Genomic DNA, 18,834 nt, shown 5'->3' with positions numbered 1-18,834 from the left:
AATATTTATGATGTAATTTCGTATTTCTGTTGACTCCAACATGGCGGAGAAATGTTGTTTATATCTGAGCGCCGTCTCAGATTATTGCATGGTGTGCTTTTTCCGTAAAGTTTTTTTGAAATCTGACACAGCGGTTGCATTAAGAACAAGGGTATCTTTAATTCTATGTAAAACATGTATCTTTCATCAAAGTGTATGATGAGTATTTATGTTATTAGATGTGGCTCTCTGAACATGGCGCCATTGTAAACTAAGATTTTTGGATATAAATATGCACATTATCGAACAAAACATACTTGTATTGTGTAACATGATGTCCTATGAGTGTCATCTGATAAAGATCATCAAAGGGTAGTGATTTATTTTATCTCTATTTCTGCTGTTTGTGACTCCTATCTTTGGCTGGGAAAATGGCTGTGTTTTTCTGTGGCTATGTACTGACCTAACATAATTGTTTGGTGTGCTTTCGCCGTAAATCCTTTTTGAAATCAGACATGTTGGCTGGATTCACAACATGTGTAGCTTTAATTTGGTGTCTTTCATGTGTGATTTCATGAAATATTGATTTTTATAGTAATATATTTGAATTTTTCTGGCTTTTGGCCAAGTGGGACGTTAGCGTCCCACATATCCCAGAGAAGTTAATAGACCAATAAGAGAGTTCCAAACCTCTCTGCCAATAACAGATAGTTTTCAGTTTCCCCTCCCCACTCAGACCACTCCCAGACAGTCCTAGCAAAATTCTTGCTTTAGAAATTGCTCTTTGCTAAGAAGCTATTTCAGTTACTTTCATTAAAACATTTTAATTGAAAACAATCACAGTAAAGTACTTAATTGTTAGCCAGAATGTTTTGTATATGTAATTGTTTTTTAGACAGCGATAGAAATGTAGGCTACATTATAATTTTATTCAACCAGGCAAGTCAGTTTAGAACAAATTCTTATTTACAATGACAGGGAAACATATAGAGAGGAAGGACTGAGACGGGATTCATACCCACGTCGCCAGTGGTATATGGTCTAGAGGGCTAACCACTAGGGCAGACACCGGCACAAAAGCATTCCTTTCTTAACGTATAGGTGATGACACAGACTTATCAATGGTTCACGTCTAGTCTAACTGTATACCAGAGTTGACCATGAATATACTTCAAATGTTAGGCTACTCCTTTTACAGATGAGTCATGGTTATACATTCTTTACATTAGATTACTCATAGGTAGGTGTTTGGATGCCTCCTGCATCCTACCAGCTGTGCTTTTATCTGGATTGTACACTAGCTGGAACTGAAAAATGTACTCATAAGAGTACATTACACGGCCAAACAAAACTGCAACGGTGGTAACAGAGTCATGCTAACAAATAGGTAGCACAACAAGCAATCCAAACTTAGTACGGTGAGCAAGAGATAGTTATCATAATTATCATCACTCACTCTGACCGTACTGTCTTTAAGTATGAGTCGTTGAATGTCATAAGACCAAAGCTTTGTGTGTGTGTGTGTGTTTGTCATTTCTATCAAAGATGAGGTGGTTGGTGAAAATATCAAGATAAAAAGTGCACCAAACCCAACCAGGAGCAAGCTAATTCAATTTAGCGAGGAACAGCGAGAGGGAGATGGATAAGAGGCACTAAAACCAGGTCAGGAAAACATTCATTACCCAGTCTCTACTCTTCTGACAGAAACAATGCTCTACTTTACAGAGGCTGGCTTTTGATCATGGTCTCATCTGTTTCTTTTTTCTTTCATCCGACTCACTGATCAGCTGAAACGTGGGCTCGATAGGGTCAGCAAATACGTCTTCCGTGTGCATGAGATCCTGTTTCTATTATAAGATCATAGGAAGCAACGTGTTTGCTGCTCAATAGACACCCTGGTTTCAGTTCCTATTTCATAGATGTAAACCAGCTCAGAATGGGCGTTGGAGGCATGACGACACAATAGACTATTACAGCCTTGCTAACCATAGGGGTAGTCTAGGTGTCAGGGCAGTTATCACCGTCTAGATTATGTGGTGTGCTCAGTCATCAACATGCATTTAGCCCCCTAATTAGGATTATGTCAGGATTTTGTCTTGGTTAAGGTCTTAAGAGCAAACATACACATCTCCCATGCAGAGCACACACACACACACACACACACACACACACACACACACACACACACACACACACACACACACACACACACAGTTCACCATATGTCGCACTTTGGCTCACCTAGGTTACTACAGTACCTATGAAACAGAATGATATATATATATATATATATATATATATATATATATATTATTATTATTACTTTTTCTGCCCAATTTTGTGATATCCAAGTGGTAGTTACGATCTTGTCTAATCGCTGCAACTCCCCAACGGAGTCGGGAGAGGCGATGGTCGAGAGTTATGCGTCCTCCGAAACACGACCTGCCAAGCCTCGCTGCTTCTTAAAACACTGCTTGCTTAACCCGGAAGCCGGCCACACCAATGTGTCGGAGGAAACCCCGTCCAACTGACAACTGAAGTCAGCTTGCAGGTGCCCGGTCGGCCACAAGAAGTCGCTAGAGCACGATGAGCCAAGGAAATCCCCCCCGGCCAAACCTTCCCCTAACCCAAACGACGCTGGGCCAATTGTGCGCCGCCCGATGGGGCTCCTGGTCACGGCCAGCTGTGACACAGCCTGGGATCGAACCCAACAGATTTAATTTGAATGCAGGGAAACTGAAATCTGTCTTGCCCAATTTCTACCAGCATGTCACCTTTGCAACTAGAGGTCGACAAAACTCTAAATCACCTTACTCCACCCCACGGCAACCCTTACAAAGCTCCCCCTTGCCCTCAATTTGGCAAATCTGACCATAACTCTATCCTCTGGATTCCTGCTCACATGGAAAAATTCAAACAGGAAGTACCAGCTCAATACGGAAATGGTCCGATGAAGCAGATGCTAAGCTACAGGAGTCACACAACTGAAGCACAGCGGACTCCACACCTCTGTGAGTTATTTATTTGATCATATCAGATATAACTGTAATTTATTGTTTACAGTTACATCTACAGTATTTGACCAACCTTAATACGTGACTTGCGATTTAAATATGCTGACCCTCAACACGTGGGCCCCTCAGGGGTGCTGCACCCTATCCACCCACGACTCCAACACGATCATTAAGTTTGCTGACGTCACGACGGTGGTTGGCCTGATCAGCGACGACGATGAGACAGCCTATAGGAAGAAGGACAACAACCTCTCCATCGAAGTCAGGAAGTCAAAGGAGCTGATCATGGACTACAGGAAATGGAGGGCCGAGCACACCCCCATTCACATCAACAGGGCTTTAGTGGAGCGGGTTGAGAGCTTTAAGTTCCACAGTGTCCACATCACTAAGGATCTACCATGGTCCACACAAACCAACACAGTAATGAAGAATGCACGACAACTCCTTTTTCCCCTTTAGGAGCCTGAAAAGATTTGTCATGAGACCTCAGATCCTCAAAAAGTTGTACAGCTGCACCATTAAGGGCATTTTGACTGGATGTATCTTCGCTTGGTATGACAACTGCTTGGCATCCGACCACAAGGTGGTACAGAGGGTAGTGTGTATGGCCCAGTACATCAATGGGGCTGAGCTTCCTGGCATCCAGGACCTCTATACCAGGTGATGTCAGAGGAAGGCCCTAAAAATTGTCAAAGATTCCAGCCACTCAAGTCATAGATTTTTCTCTCTGCTACCGCACGGCAAGTGGTACTGATGCACCAAGTCTGGAACCAACAGCTTTACCCCGAAACCATTAGACTGCTAAATAGTTAATTGAATAGTTAACCAAATAGCTACCTGGACTATTTGCATTGACCCTTTTTGCAGTAACTTTTTTGACTGATCAAATAAGCTGATGCTACTGTTTATTATCTATCCTGTTGATTGTACATATCTACCTCAATTACCTCGTACCCCTGCACATCAACTCGGTACTGGTACCCTGTGTATACAGCCAAGTTATCATTGCTCATTGAGTATACAGTTGAAGTTGGAAGTTTACATACACTTATGTTGGAGTCATTAAGACTCGTTTTTCAACCACTCCACAAATTTCTTGTTAACAAACTATCGTTTTGGCAAGTCGGTTAGGACATCTACTTTGTGAATGACAGAAGTAATTTTTCAAAAAATTGCTTACAGACAGATTATTTCACTGTATCACAATTCCAGTGGGTCAGAAGTTAACATACACTAAGTTGACGTGGCTGTCATGGCTTTAGAAGATTCTGATAGGCTAATTGACATAATTTGAGTCAATTGGAGGTGTACCTGTGGATGTATTTCAAGGCCTACAGGTACAAAAGTATCTATATCCACAGTAAAATGAGTCCTATATCGACATAACCTGAAAGGCCGGTCAGCAAGGAAGAAGCCAAAGCTCCAAAACCGCCATAAAAAGCCAGACTATGGTTTGCAACTGCACATGGGGACAAAGATCGTACTTTTTGGAGAACTGTCCTCTGGTCTGATAAAACAAAAATAGAACTGTTTGGCCATAATGACCATCGCTATGTTTGGAGGAAAAAGGGGGATGCTTGCAAGCCGAAGAACACCATCCCAACCATGATGCACGGAGGTGGCAGCATCATGTTGTGAAAGTGCTTTGCTGCAGGAGGGACTGGTGCACTTCAGAAAATAGATGGCATCATGAGGCAGGAAAATTATGTGGATATATTGAAGCAACATCTCAAGACGTCAGTCAGGAAGTTAAAGCTTGGTCACAAATGGGTCTTCCAAATGGTCAATGACCCCAAGCATACTTCCAAAGTTGTGGCAAAATGGCTTAAGGACAACAAAGTCAAGGTATTGGAGTGGCCATCACAAAGCCCTGATCTCAATCCTATAGAAAATTTGTGGGCAGAACTGAAAAAGCGTGTGCGAGCAAGCAGGCCTACAAACCTGACTCAGTTACACCAGCTCTGTCAGAAAGAATTAGCCAAAATTCACCAAACTTATTGTGGGAAGCTCATGGAAGGCTACCCGAAACGTTCTATCACTTCTCTATTATCTCGAACGCTGATGTAACGGGTGTCGTAATCCTCCTCCTCAAACGAGGAGAGGAGAGAAGGATCGAAAGACCAAAATGCAGCGGGTTGTGAATACATAATGAATTTTAATAAACAAGACGAAACTAAACACACGAAGAACACTTGATACTTTACAAAACAACAAAACGAAGTAAACAGACCTGGACACGAACTTACATACAACGTGAAGAACGCACGAACAGGAACAGACTACAAATACCTAACGACAATGGAAAAAGTCCCGTATGGTGCGCACATACACTGACACGGAAGACAATCACCCACAAACAAACAGTGAGAACCTCCTACCTTAATATGACTCTCAATTAGAGGAAAACGCAAAACACCTGCCTCTAATTAAGAGCCATACCAGGCAACCCAAAACCAACATAGAAACGGAAAACATAGACTGCCCACCCAAAACTCACGCCCTGACCATCACACACATACAAAACAACAGAAAACAGGTCAGGAACGTGACAGCTGACCTGTATTTGGATGGTGGCCATCTGTTCTTTCATACCATGACAAAGTCTGTCAACTTAAAGTGACCGACACATTGTTAAATAAAGGTTAAATAAGAGGTCAGCTACCCATTCATCCCATTCCACAGACATTATGTTCTGAAATACTGTACTGTACATGAGATGAAGGGCAAGTTCAGCTGCCATCGCCCTTGGCCCCCATGTTTGCAGTGCAAACCATTGCAGCACAGTGTCCTTAGCTCCCTGCATCACCCCTGTGATTTAATACAGCCTGTGACTAATGAGGGGGAGCCCAGCCCGTGTGCGGTGTCGGCTGCAGCAACCTTCACTTGGCCCTAAGCAGAGAACAGGTATTTAATTCTGGCCTAGCAGGCTGCTCATTTCACGCTCGGCTGGAGAGCCAACGTCGGGTCTCTATAAAGCCCTGGGCAGGCTTCCTGCAGGGAAAATTAATGACTTCAATAAAAGTGCCACATTTTCCATTCAAATTCCCACCGGAGGGTTTTATTGGCTGAGCCTTAATTTGGCCCAATCAGCTTGTTGTGCCGGAAATGAATTATTGCGTGTTGGACTGTGGCCACACTCTGAGCCGCAGACCCTTTGAGGTTCTTACAAGACAACTGACATATCACCCTTTCCTCTCTCTCTCTGAGGTAGGATGCTGAAGTACCAGTCAGCTCCAGGGACACACCGGGGCATTCAAGTTGCCACAGATAAACAAGGTCTGTGAGATTTTTGTAAACGCCGGCACTTTATGAGTCTGAGTAATCACAGCTGAAAGCTGCTTTTGTTTGAGTCTGAATTCAGGCTTTGAAATCCTCCCTGAGCCCAAGTTCCACTAGTAACTGTTATCAGCCTGCTGGTTGACAGGCTTGAAATGGCAGCAGACCCAGAGTACACAGTGGAAGAATGCCACTGACACTTCCTAGACAAATAAAACGGCTGCCTGCAAGAGGAAATACATGGTGGTACTACAAGGCGAATGCCAGAGTGCAAATAGATCACTTCAATGAAGAGAGGTCTGGCTCTGGGGTGGAGGAGGTGTGGGTGCCGCCGGGGATTTGTCAGTCCCTGTGTACCTTCCTGTTCTGTCAAACTTAGTTTAGTTATTAGTACTGTCCTGGGGGAAACAAGCAGCATGTCATGAGGTCATAAAAGGTCAAACCAAACTAAATGATTGCAGATCAAAGCTCTAATTCATACTGTTTGTGTGAAAAAGTCCTTTCTCACAATGCTGGTGACCAGGGCCAGGCATTCAGGCGCCTGGATAGAGAAGGACCGTAATACACAGACTATGGTGCTGTTGTGGGTTGATGAATACGGTGCTCTCTAGTTCATGTTTGTGTGTTGTCTGTGTGTGCATTAGTAACCAGCTGTGTGATCCCCATGCGAGCTCAGAACCAGAATGAGCTTTATATTACCAAAAAATAAGTGCGGGACGGGTGCCCAAATGAACCATACATTACTTGATTAACGGTCAAGAATACAAGTCCCCAACAAGCTTTCTTCTGTCCTCCCAGTGAGAAAATAGGGGTGAGAAAGGACTCATTTTTTTACTGTTTAAAAAGGTGGAAAGAGGCCTAGCCGACCATAAAAGGGTTTTGTGAAGTGCCAGAGAATCTGAGGCAGTACTAACTCAAGTTGGCATGTTTTGCTATGTGTGTTTTCCCCATCTTTTGTTTAAAACACCACTCAAAGTCAGGAAATCCTCCAGTTTACAAGCAGCGTTCCCCATGCCGGTGAATATGAAAGAAAAACAACCTCTTGACAGGAAGGATAGTCCTCAGCTCCTTTAGAAATGATCCATCAATTAGATTTTTAGATAGATTAGATATTTTCCACCATCATTTTTCACCCAAACTAACCCAACCCTTTTGCTATGCCAATCCTTTGCCCCTCACATTCACAATACAAATCATGTTTGTCACAACATCACTCATGGATAAAGTACCCTGGATCTATGACTGCACTTTCCAACCACGGAAGAAGGAATCTTCCTCCTCTAACCCCGAGGCTTTCTTCCTATATGATATTTCATCCACATGCACTTACATTTTCAGAGTGCTGTGTAATCGATGGCCTGCAGATTAGGCAAAGTGCTGGTAGCAGGTGCACACAGAGTGCAGACCACTCGGAGGCTTGTATTCCCTCTCTGATGTCTTTGTGAAAGTGCTGACAACCTGACGCCATCTCGAAATGCTTGTTGTCTATGAAGTCATCATCCGTGTCTCTGTAAACACTGTATTCTGCCACAGCGTTCCTCTCTTGGGAGGCTGCTTCTTTGTTCTCGCGGGTCATTGCAGACACGTGTTTACATCTTTACACAAAGGTGTACAGAGACACGGTCAAAGAGGTTTTGAAATATCTGTTAGTATTGTTTCTTACATGGTAATCCCGTTTACATAACACACCTGAAACACTGAGACAGACTGTACAGTTCGATCAATCCCAACTAGGGATGCACATTTCGGTCAACTAGCCAACCCTCATTAACCGGTCAACAAACGGTAAACATCTTTCCAAACAGTAAAATGATGTGACCAACAGAAAATACTATGCATGCTTTCAGGCCCACAGGGAAGGGGTGGTATGGGGAGGGTTTTCTCTGGTTCGCCAGGAGGAGGGAGGGAGGATGTAAAAACATCCACGGTTGATAAGCAACCTTGAATGTTTATGGGGTGGGGGGTCTTAGGGGATAAGTGGTGGTGGGGGTGGGGGGGGGGGGGGGGGGGGGGTGAGCAGATAGAGATATGGGGGAGTGGGGAATGACAACCATCCTGTGTTTCTAGGCAGGGTGGGAAGGGGTGCAAAACATAGTTTCTGGGGGGGGGGGGGGGGATAGCAAGCCTATCGTCCTAAAGTCAAAAGGCTATAAAATTATTATTGAACAAGCAACTCAAGTAATGAAGTAGCTTATAAAATGTCATTTTCAAACATTTGCCAAAATGCAATTCACAGGAAAATACTGTTCTAAACAGTGAACCTAATGCAAGCGATTCCATTTGTGACAGAGATGAAAATCTCAGTTTGAAACCTACAAAGATGGGGAATCTAATAGCAACAACTACCATGGCTAGGATTGTGCCTTTGGCTTCTGGACAACGAAAAAAAGTAGATATGAAAACCAATAGAACAGTAGAGAAATTATGCTTAATGGCATGAAGGTTGGATTTTCACTAGGCTACTTTGAAGCAAGGTAAGAAATGCCTCATTATTTGAAGTAAAGTAAAACGTTCAGGTTTCAAACAATTATACTGCGTCAAGCTCATGTTGCAAAGTGGTGGGTGCCGCGCTGATAGCTGCCTACTGTTGACTATAGCCTATGCAGTCGAATGACAAATGGGATGCATGCTTAAATTACAAGCACCTCTATTTAATCGTGGCCATCAAAACAGTTTTTAGCACACAATTGCATTTAGAATAGTTATTTGTTGCGCAATGCACAATGACTGGGCTTATAAAAGCACGTGTCACTCCAATACCAGCTGACAGGTAATAGGATATTCCTCTCCTCAAACTAGGTTCTGTACAGTATGTATGCTGTATGTATGCTGTGTGCGTGCGATAAATAAGATACATGACGACTAACTAAAATACCATTTAGTGGCCAATTTAATGCCACTAAATTATGCAAATGCACCTATAAACCGATAAGCATGACCGGTCAAATGTATTTTTGGGCCGATTAACGGTTAACCGTTAACTTCCCTAATCCCACTGTTAATAGAGTCAGTTCAGCATGAATTACTTTTCTGAACAGAGCAAGCTGAAATGGAATTGACCCCTACCAAGGTACTAAACCTGGGATGTCAGAAACAGCAGCAAAGGTTATCAAGCCTGAAAACCAGAATGAAACATTTGAATTCTATAATATGAAAAATCTGACTTAAAAATGTAAAATAAGTCATGGTATTGGTCACAGCTGTCATAAAGCAAAAAAAAGAAAAAAGAACAGATGGGCATAAGGAGGCTAGCCCTTTAATATTTGAATATACAAATATTTTCTTTGTTGCTTTACCAATATAACACAAACAAGCATGGGAGATGTAACTAGATGGATTGTTGCAATGTAAATTCCAGTTAGCTTTATGAGGATACAGCAAATCTATGGATATGCCTGAACAATGGGAAGATGTGTCCCTTTAAAGCATTTGGAGCTTTTACAGTAGCATATGTGACTCATCACCTGGATTCGGTCTTATGTAGCAACATTGGAAATTGTGTTTTTTACATTGGATAAAAGTAGAGACTCAGCACTACAAAATGGTATATCATACACTATATTTTTGAGGAACAATGGGAAACCAATTCTGCTTTGAAAGTTGATAGACTTGTAAACTCACTTTTGAGAAAATGGCCTTTGGATGTTTTGGTATCTAGTGAAGAGCTCTTCTTTGTCTACACACATTCAGCATCGTTCACACCCTCTTAAGCTTTAGCCCTACCCATCTCATTCAGCGTTCAGAGCACACGCTTGATGCTCTGGCCGATGATTTATTTACATCTGGATAACATGAAAACAGCCTAACCAGCTCTGCTGGTTACAATTTCATTACGCTTTTTTTGCCGACGTTTACTGACACCGGCCATATTCAACGAGTGTTGTGAACTAAACAATGAACCTAGCTAGATAAACAACGTGTAAGATCACACACATCATTAGCTAACGAGCCAGCCAGCTAACGTTAGCTAGTTAAACAACAATTAACATAGTGCCAAATAATGTTGTTACTACCCTGCATGAATTTGCTGGGAGCTAACCAACCAGGTTCAATGTTAGCTAGCTAACCTTAGGTGCTAACTAGCAATTCAAACGGCTCTGGGATACGAATAATAATGTCAGCTAGGGTGCCAGCCAGCTAACGTTAGCTAACTAGCTAACAGTACACTTTAGCTTAAGACATGTAGCTAGCTAGGTAAACAATGAACCTAGCTAGGTAAACAATGTGTAAGATCACACACGTCATGTAACTTTAGGTAACGAGCCAACCAGCTAACATTAGGCTCTAACTAGCAAAGCAAACGGCTCTGGGATATGAATAATAACATCAGCTAGGGAGCCAGCCAGCTAAAGTTAGCTAGCTAACAGTACACTTTAGCTTGAAATGAATCAACTTTCTGTCAAAATTAGAAATGTGTAATATCTGAAAATGTAGCTAGCTAACGCTAGACTATCTTACATCATCATGCATGATGGATGCGTCTCCCTGTCATGGATGCCATGCCACGATTGCCCTTAGTTTGAGGATGTAATCCGGAGACAGGTGATTTCTCCATCTCTTTAGCTATCATACTCTAATTCCACTGATTTCAAAACTCGATCTTCCAGAAAGTGGAGAGCAACACTTATGCAGCTCCACTACAAAATACATTTAAAAAAAGCTGTGTTCTACAGGATTACCAACACAGACTGACCAGCTCAAATAAACAGAAGCCGTCTATATGGCAGACCAATCCGAACTCCTCTCTCGGCATGTCCAGCCCACTCATTATCTCAGTCAATCATGTTTAGTGGGAAGGTTGCCCGCTTTTTCTGTGGCTTAATCAACAAGGCTCATAATTTAACAATTGTATTCGTATTTACAGATGGCATACAATTGTGTTATTAAGGCACATGAAAGTTCACATGTTCCAGAAGGCATTTCTGCCAAAATAACTAATTGTGATTAAAAAAATAAAAAACATTAAAATGGCTCTCCTGTGAAGTCATGACTTGCGACATACACAGTTTCCTAAAACGGGTCACATATCTATTTTATTACCTTTTGGCAAGTCAGTTATGAACATATTCTTATTTTCAATGGCGGCCTAGGAACAGTGGGTTAACTGCCTTGTTCAGGGGCAGAACGACAGATTTGTACCTTGTCAGCTCGAGGATTCGATCTTGCGACCTTTCGGTTACTAGTCCAACGCTCTAACCACACGGCTACCTGCCACCCCACATATGAGCTCATGCTTTGTGTGTGGATTTGATGTAGAGTTAAGATGGAAAGTAGGTATGTCGATTGAAAAGTTTCAATGCATCATCATTAAGCTGAAAATCCAACCTGAAAACATGTCAAAAGCCTTTTCATGGCATATTCTCAGTGGAACGTCAACCTCAGTGGCCTGCACAACAAATTAGAGACAGCCCAATGACAACACCTAAGCAGGCAATCCATCTCTGCCTGGAAAACAATATACAATTAGACCAAGCTGTGGTTGGGCCGGCTGAGGCTCCTCGCTCGTTATTTGGCGATAACCACTTCACTTGTCAGGCTATTAAAGGTGCACTGTGCAGAAATCATTCCGCAATTTCCTGGTTTCTAAAATTCGAATAGTTCACCTAATATCAGTTTATGTGACAAAACAAGAAAGTATAGTGTAGAGAAGAATCATTGTAGCATCTAAACTGCTGTGAAATATATTTCCATAACTACAAATATTGTATTTTCAGCTGTTTGAAGCTGGTGTACAAAACCTAAAGTAAAAGTCGCAAAAACGAAAGCATAGAAATAGCACACATAGAACAGCGTAGACTTACTTTCCATGACAATGACAGATCTATTACATATATTTCTATGTGAATATGGTCAGGTCGCCCAAAAAGTTACATATTGCAGCTTTAAGTGTCCATGCTTATCACACGTCCCCCGTGTGAGACTGCGAGAAATCAAGTGCCTCTAGCTTGGCTAGATTAAACGTGTGAGTGCTTCCCCCTTCAGTGGCCTTGTGTAACAGTATAAACTTTACGTCGTCCCCTCGCCGGGCGCGGACCAGGGACCTTCTGCACACCTCAGCAACTGACACCCACGAAGCGTCGTTACCCATCGCTCCACAAAAGCCACGGCCCTTGCAGAGCAAGGGGAAACCCTACTTAAGTCTCAGAGCAAGTGACGTAACTGATTGAAATGCTACTAGCGCGTACCCGCTAACTAGCTAGCCATTTCACATCCGTTACACTCACCCCCCTTTCAACCTCCTCCTTTTTCCGCAGCAACCAGTGATCCGGGTCAACAGCATCAATGTAACAGTATAACTTTAAACCGTCCCCTCGCCCCGACACGGGCGCGAACCAGGGACCCTCTGCATACATCAACGACGGTCGCCCACGAAGCATCGTTACCCATCGCTCCACAAAGGCCACGGCCCTTGCAGAGCAAGGGGAAACCCTACTTAAGTCTCAGAGCAAGTGACGTAACTGATTGAAATGCTACTAGCGCGTACCCGCTAACTAGCTAGCCATTTCACATCCGTTACACTTGGATACTGAGGACCCAGCCCCAGAGAGAAAGGCCTGCAAGCAAGCAGGCAGAGGCAAGAGGACTAGCTACTGAATGAGTGGTTGACCTGGAAGAGATCAACCACCAGTCATTGTGTGTGGACATGATTTAATATGATGCCATGAAAACATAGTCAATGAGGCGGTAAAACACTCCCTAGCTCCGTTTCAGTGGGTACAGTACACTACAGTAGGTACAGTGCCAGCATACAACTCAATACACAATACACAGTAAGGAGAGTACTGTACTATAACTCACCAAGTTAAAGGGATAGCATTTTTAGATATTTAGATATTTGTTTCCAGTCTATGGACAAGGAGTGACTGTAACATTGATCCCACAATGCTTATGCTGCTAATTGTTTTCAATGGCAAGTGTAACTAAACCAAAGTGTGGATTGCAGACATTCGTTGTCCATACACCACTTTCAAGGTAAGGAAACTAATGTAAAAAATCTAAATTGCTGATCTATCCCTTTTTAAGCTGGGATTTGAAAGGACGTACCCGATTAAACGTATGAGGTATTGTGGAGAGTATCAGTGGCGTGTATTCATGGTTGCCAAGGGAAGCCAGGCTTCCCCCCAAAAATTACCAATAATTTGTTTTATTAAATAATTTAGCGTTCGTCTCTCTGTGTTTCATAATTGTCCTTCAATTTGCAAGAGGCTGAATGTATCTCACTGGAGAAAGCATCTGAGCGAGCGAAACAGTGCCCCTCTGTCTCTGCAGCCCATCTATCTGATGCTGTCTGGTCAAAAATAGTATAATATTGTTGCCGCCCGTAGCACTGAATGCAATGGATGCCAGCAAGCATTTGGCCTCCCTTGATAAGAAAATGATACAATAATAGCCAATCAGCGTTGAGCTAAACTGAGTGAGCTCAACTGTGAATGGTCCTGTTGCATCAATTAAAAGTGTAAAGGGTAGCCAGTTTGGATTTGGTTTACCACCAATCACATCACATCAAAAGCCAAACGTAATTGACAGAAAAAAACTTTAGTTGTTGCATCTCGTTATGTTGTTGTCTTCCAGTGGGCACATACACATCTAGCAAACCAAATGTTGTGAGTTTGAACCTCATAACTGTGAAGGATGGTTTTGTTCTCTTTAAAAAAAAAATATATCCCTTATAGAAATAGGACATGTTAATCACAAAACATAGTGTGTTGCTAACCCAGCTATTATAGTGTTGCACAAACATAGCGGGAATGCAGTAAAGCTGTTGTTAATCTAGGGTGTCGACTGTGCAAACCAGAATGTTGAGACAAGATGGAAAATTACTGAATATCAAGAAAACAGGAACTGAGCAATGTAACAACCGACAACTCAGCTCAACCTTCACAACAAACACTTCCGGATATCTGGATCCTGTGTGCTTTGAGGCTGGTACCAGCCTGGACACCACTGATAGGCTAGCAAGTTTAAACCACGCTAAGCCTCTACTGTGACAGGCCAACTCTAAAGTTGGAACTACCTCTGTCACAGTATAAAAGAAGATATCTGTACTATTTCAGTCAGTTCTCTGCTTTACCATGCGTGGTGATACAGTGAACCCGTATATACGAAAATTGCATTTACCATTTATCGCTTATATTAAATAAAAATACTTAAAGTATGTTTGGTGACTCTGAATCACATTTTATCCTGATACCAGATTCGATTGACGCAACCTTTTACATAACGGACAAATTTAGCATTGTAGTTCATTAGCAACTTTTCAACTACTTACTACTTTTTAGCTACATATAATAAGAATTCTAATTCGTAACATATCATACGAAATGGGTGATGGACATCCACAAATTAATACATACCATACGAAATGTAAAATATCATACTAAATAATACGAAATGCTCTGAGACCAGGTTGCAGCCAGCGTCAGGTAACTGCTTTATGGACTCCACCAGACAGATGTTGCTCTCTGGTTTTGTGATGAAACAAAGGTGTGGCTTATGAACTAACAGGTTCTCGAGCAAAGAACGCACATATCACAACACGTAGGGTGTAATATGGCTTTTTTTATGGCTTGGCTTCCCCACTGATTTTACCCACGCATCGCTACTGGAGAGTATATACCTGTAAAGGCCTATAATGTTTGAATAAATGGCTTATGAAAGCACGGGAAGTGAGCAGTAGCAGTTAATTGCAGCGGTTTGGTAAGACGACACCGTCTAGAAGCCAGGGTAAATCATTCCAGAGCTTTTAGCAAACCACACTGTTATATGTGAGTCTTGAAGGTCAGTAGCTCAACCCGTTAAAGGGTAATCGTTTCTCCTTGTTCAGAAATGGGAATTAGTTGAATACAATACAGAGTTTTTAAAGGGTGAGATTCTGCTGTAAATTACAACCATCAATGCAACCAATGATAATTTTGAAGGAGGAACAGACGTTACATTGTGCTGAATGTTTACAGAAAAGACCCCCAATGTGCATTGGACTTGACTCCATTAATACTCAATTGAATATTTTTTGGTATAGCAGGAGAGCAATTCTCTCAAGGACGTGCTTTCAATTAACTGTTTTTGCTACTGTTAAATAAGTGGTAGCGGTAGAGATAGTAAAACCTATAAATGCTGCCAGTAGTTTCATTTTCACGTTTCACTAGACCCATCAACAATTGCAAATGTTATCTTATCAGGAATTCACACTATTACATTACTTTCGATAGGTCTACCCTAAATAGATATAGATAGAAAAAAGAGAGATCTATTAAAATAAAAAGCCAACGATACATGTATTGATGGTACAAAACATACGCCTAAAATACATGCCCATCCTTTCTTAAGCAGGTGATAACAGGAGCGCGAACTTCTAAAGTCTAGATTGTCATTTATAGTTTACATTAAATACACGTTGGAACACTTACATGCAGGTAGGTTCGGTGTCAATTTACCTCCACGACATTGTCTATAGTACAACTGATTCGTTGAGTAAACTGTGTAATCCTCACTCCTTATTCCTCCGAGAGTCCGGCGCTGTGTCGAATTCTTATTTGCTCACCTTGTAGATGGCGCCACCGGGACACTGCACTCGCGGTACGCGTCTGCAATTTGCACATTGTAGTCTATCTGTCAGAATGCTTCATATTTGCCATCAGTTGTTTATCGGACATTGCATTTCTTTAACTTCTGTGGAAAACCCCAAAAAGTAATTGAGAGGGAAAATAGAGAGTAAGAGCGAGAGAGCGCGAGAAAAAGTGCGTGCTTATATGAGAGAGCGTGACTGCGTGTGTGAGACAGAGAAAGATTGATAGAGAGAGCGATTCAATTGCTGCCATGAACAGGACATCAATTATTGTAAAGTAATGGTCAACACCAAAACAGGGATCCAGTGTGAAATGAAACCTGTTGAAATCATGGCCCGTCTTTCTGTACATCACACTAAACGGCCTCCATCCTAGCAACAACAAAGTCATTACAGTCCATTGAAAGAGCCATCTTCCTCATTTTATGGTGCATAGCTCCTTTCCAGGGACATTCATCGTGTGGGGAGGGGAGAGTAGGTTTACAGGAAGACTAACATTTTTGTTAACTTTTCATCCACTGATAAAGTATATTCCAGGGGTGCAATTTTCACTGGGGACGGGGGTCATGTCCCTCCCATATTCTGTAATTGCATTTTAGTCACCCACAGTTTTATCATTGCAATGTGATACAAAAAGCGGCAACGGTGTGCTTTAAGACCATGCGGACGCCTCCGAGCGGTCTGGTAGGCTGTTTGGAGTGTTCAGCTGACTGGATTTTGGATGGTCCCGACACCACAGAGCAGGCTGACATGCTGTATGAAGGAAAAGCTTCTGGAAGGCTGGCTGGACCAGCATGGGAGAGTTGAGCAAAGTTCAGTGTGTATGTGTTGCGCTCTTTCACGAATTGTAAAAGACAGCAGAGCAGAGACTGGCTACTCTTTACTTTAATGATGTAGCTGGCAAGGTAACTTATGTTTAACTTAACAGAAAAAAACGAAACTAGTGTTTATTCGCAGTGCTAAGCTAGTATTGTAACGTTAGCTAATGTTTCATCCCCTCTCAACTGAAGTGAATGAATAAGCTACGCTAGCTAGTAGCTACCACAGCCAGGTCAGCTCTAGCAATTATCTGTCAGATAGCGATATGAGGCGGCTATTAGTACTATCTAAGAGCTGTTGTTTGGACGGAAATGTTTTCTAGCCTTTGTTTTGTTCCATTTCAGAAGTGAATTAACTTAGCTAGCTTTCGCCAGTTGATGTAGCATTAGAGAGAGCTGGCCAAAAGTTGGCAAAAATGTGCTATTATTTTTCTCTCAATCACACTAAACCTGAATCAAACAATGAAACCATCGGCCAAATGATTGAAGATTGATATTCTGATGATTTCTCAGTGCAGTGTTAGTTTAATTAGTCAGTATGGCAATGTAATGTTATTGATCTATCAGTTTCCCTAGCTAATTCCCTACTTTTCACACAGTAACAAACAGCTCTAACGTTACTGCTCCCGCTGGCTGCCTGTCCAACTCCTACCTGCTAATGCAAGAACTGGTCCCAAACCCAACCACAGTCCCACAATGTTATTTTAGGCGTATGTGACGCAGCTCACTTGCCGGCCATGGTCCCAGCAATTTTGCGCCCCATAGGCAATATCAAATGCTCAAAAATAACTTAAAAAATAGATTCAATTACCAGAGATTCTCACATGGCCCTTATATTGCTATTATTGGGATATGTCAGCCAATATGATAGATGCAGTTTGAAGAGAGCAGAGTTGGAGAGACTTGCACATTCTCTTGAGCTATTTTTATAGCCTACCTGTTAGGAGTGGGAAGATTTTCAGATGGAGAAATATGGGTGATCAATATTCAGTCATATTTCTAGGCAATATAGTAAACTATAGCCTAATCATAGACCTATAGGAAGTACATTTCCTTGGAAAGATAACTGCCCTGTGCCTCCGCCCATGTATAGGCTATAGCCTATTCTATTTAATTGAGACCACATGCACACCTAATCTCACAGGTATGACTACTGAACTGGAAGCAGCAAAAATGATGACAGCAACACTCGCTATGTTTTGCATAGGCAATGAATAGCATTCTCACATAGGTGTTCCTTTTGTCTAGGTGGGAAAGGGCAGTGTGGAGTGCAATGGAGATTGCATCATCTGTGGATCTGTACAGGATAGCAGCTTAAGCTTAAAGCTACAGTCTGGGATCTGGGAATAATGATACTTTCAATTATTGAACCATTGATTCTATTCTTGTATAATATAATGTATAAATGTACACCAAGGTAATTCTTTATCACGCCTCATTTTAGGAGAATCAGATGGTGACAGGGGTCTCAGCAGGGTCAGGCAGCCAGGGAAGGCCATGGAGGGGAAATTAATTTTTGCAGATACAACACTTTATTCTCTCTGTGCAGCAAACACTGGACAAGCCAGGTAATGTTTTAAGGCAGTCTGCCAAACCTCCACAGTTGATATCCAAACTGTATCAAGGTTGGATAGAGGCTTTTCCCGATGACACAAAACAAACAAAAAAAACCATGTACAAAACAAACAAACATGTAAAACAAAAACGTGAGGAGACCTGGTAGAAGCTATGGATGATGATGCATGGATACAGATGTGTTTGAATGTCCAGTCATGTTCATATCATCTCAGACATAAATTACTGCCGTTTAAAGCCATCCATAGAACGTACTATCTGCCAGTGAAACGGAATTACAGGCAGTCGTGTCATTCCTCTGCTGGTGGTGTACAACCCCAAAGGGACATATTTGCATATGTTATTATCTCAGCATGTACACAGATTCTCCCTTCTCTCTGTTTTTGTTTGCTTGCAAACGTTGATACTGGAAACTGTTACCTGAGGAAACTGTGTAACCAAGCATTTATAGCGGCTAAGAAGTGCATTGCCATTAATTGGAAGGTTGGTTATCCTCCCACAATGTCAAGTTATGTATCACTAGATTTGATTTATTTCAAGATTAAGGGTACACTGGGCAACTTTCATAAGGTCTGGATGCCTTACATGGAATACAGTAAGACTAAAG

At 42.0% G+C, this 18,834-nt stretch overlaps 1 protein-coding gene across 2 annotated transcripts in view; it reads right to left on the bottom strand.

Moving 5' to 3' along the window:
- Positions 1 to 16,307, bottom strand: part of LOC129832335 (G-protein coupled receptor 4-like) — a 29,094-nt gene extending 12,787 nt beyond the window's left edge. The window contains exon 1 of one of the 2 annotated variants that reach the window (XM_055896332.1): positions 15,677 to 16,307. The gene's annotated coding sequence lies outside the window, so the exon portion shown is untranslated. The remainder of the gene's footprint in view (positions 1 to 15,676) is intronic. The other variant, XM_055896333.1, reaches the window with a different exon arrangement.
- Between the last annotated feature and the right edge of the window lie 2,527 nt (positions 16,308 to 18,834).

Source organism: Salvelinus fontinalis, chromosome 33 (assembly GCF_029448725.1).
Source record: "Salvelinus fontinalis isolate EN_2023a chromosome 33, ASM2944872v1, whole genome shotgun sequence".
NCBI classification, from domain to species: Eukaryota; Metazoa; Chordata; class Actinopteri; order Salmoniformes; family Salmonidae; genus Salvelinus; species Salvelinus fontinalis.
Note: the sequence above shows the minus strand (reverse complement) of the source record. Positions and strands in the feature narration are given on the sequence as shown.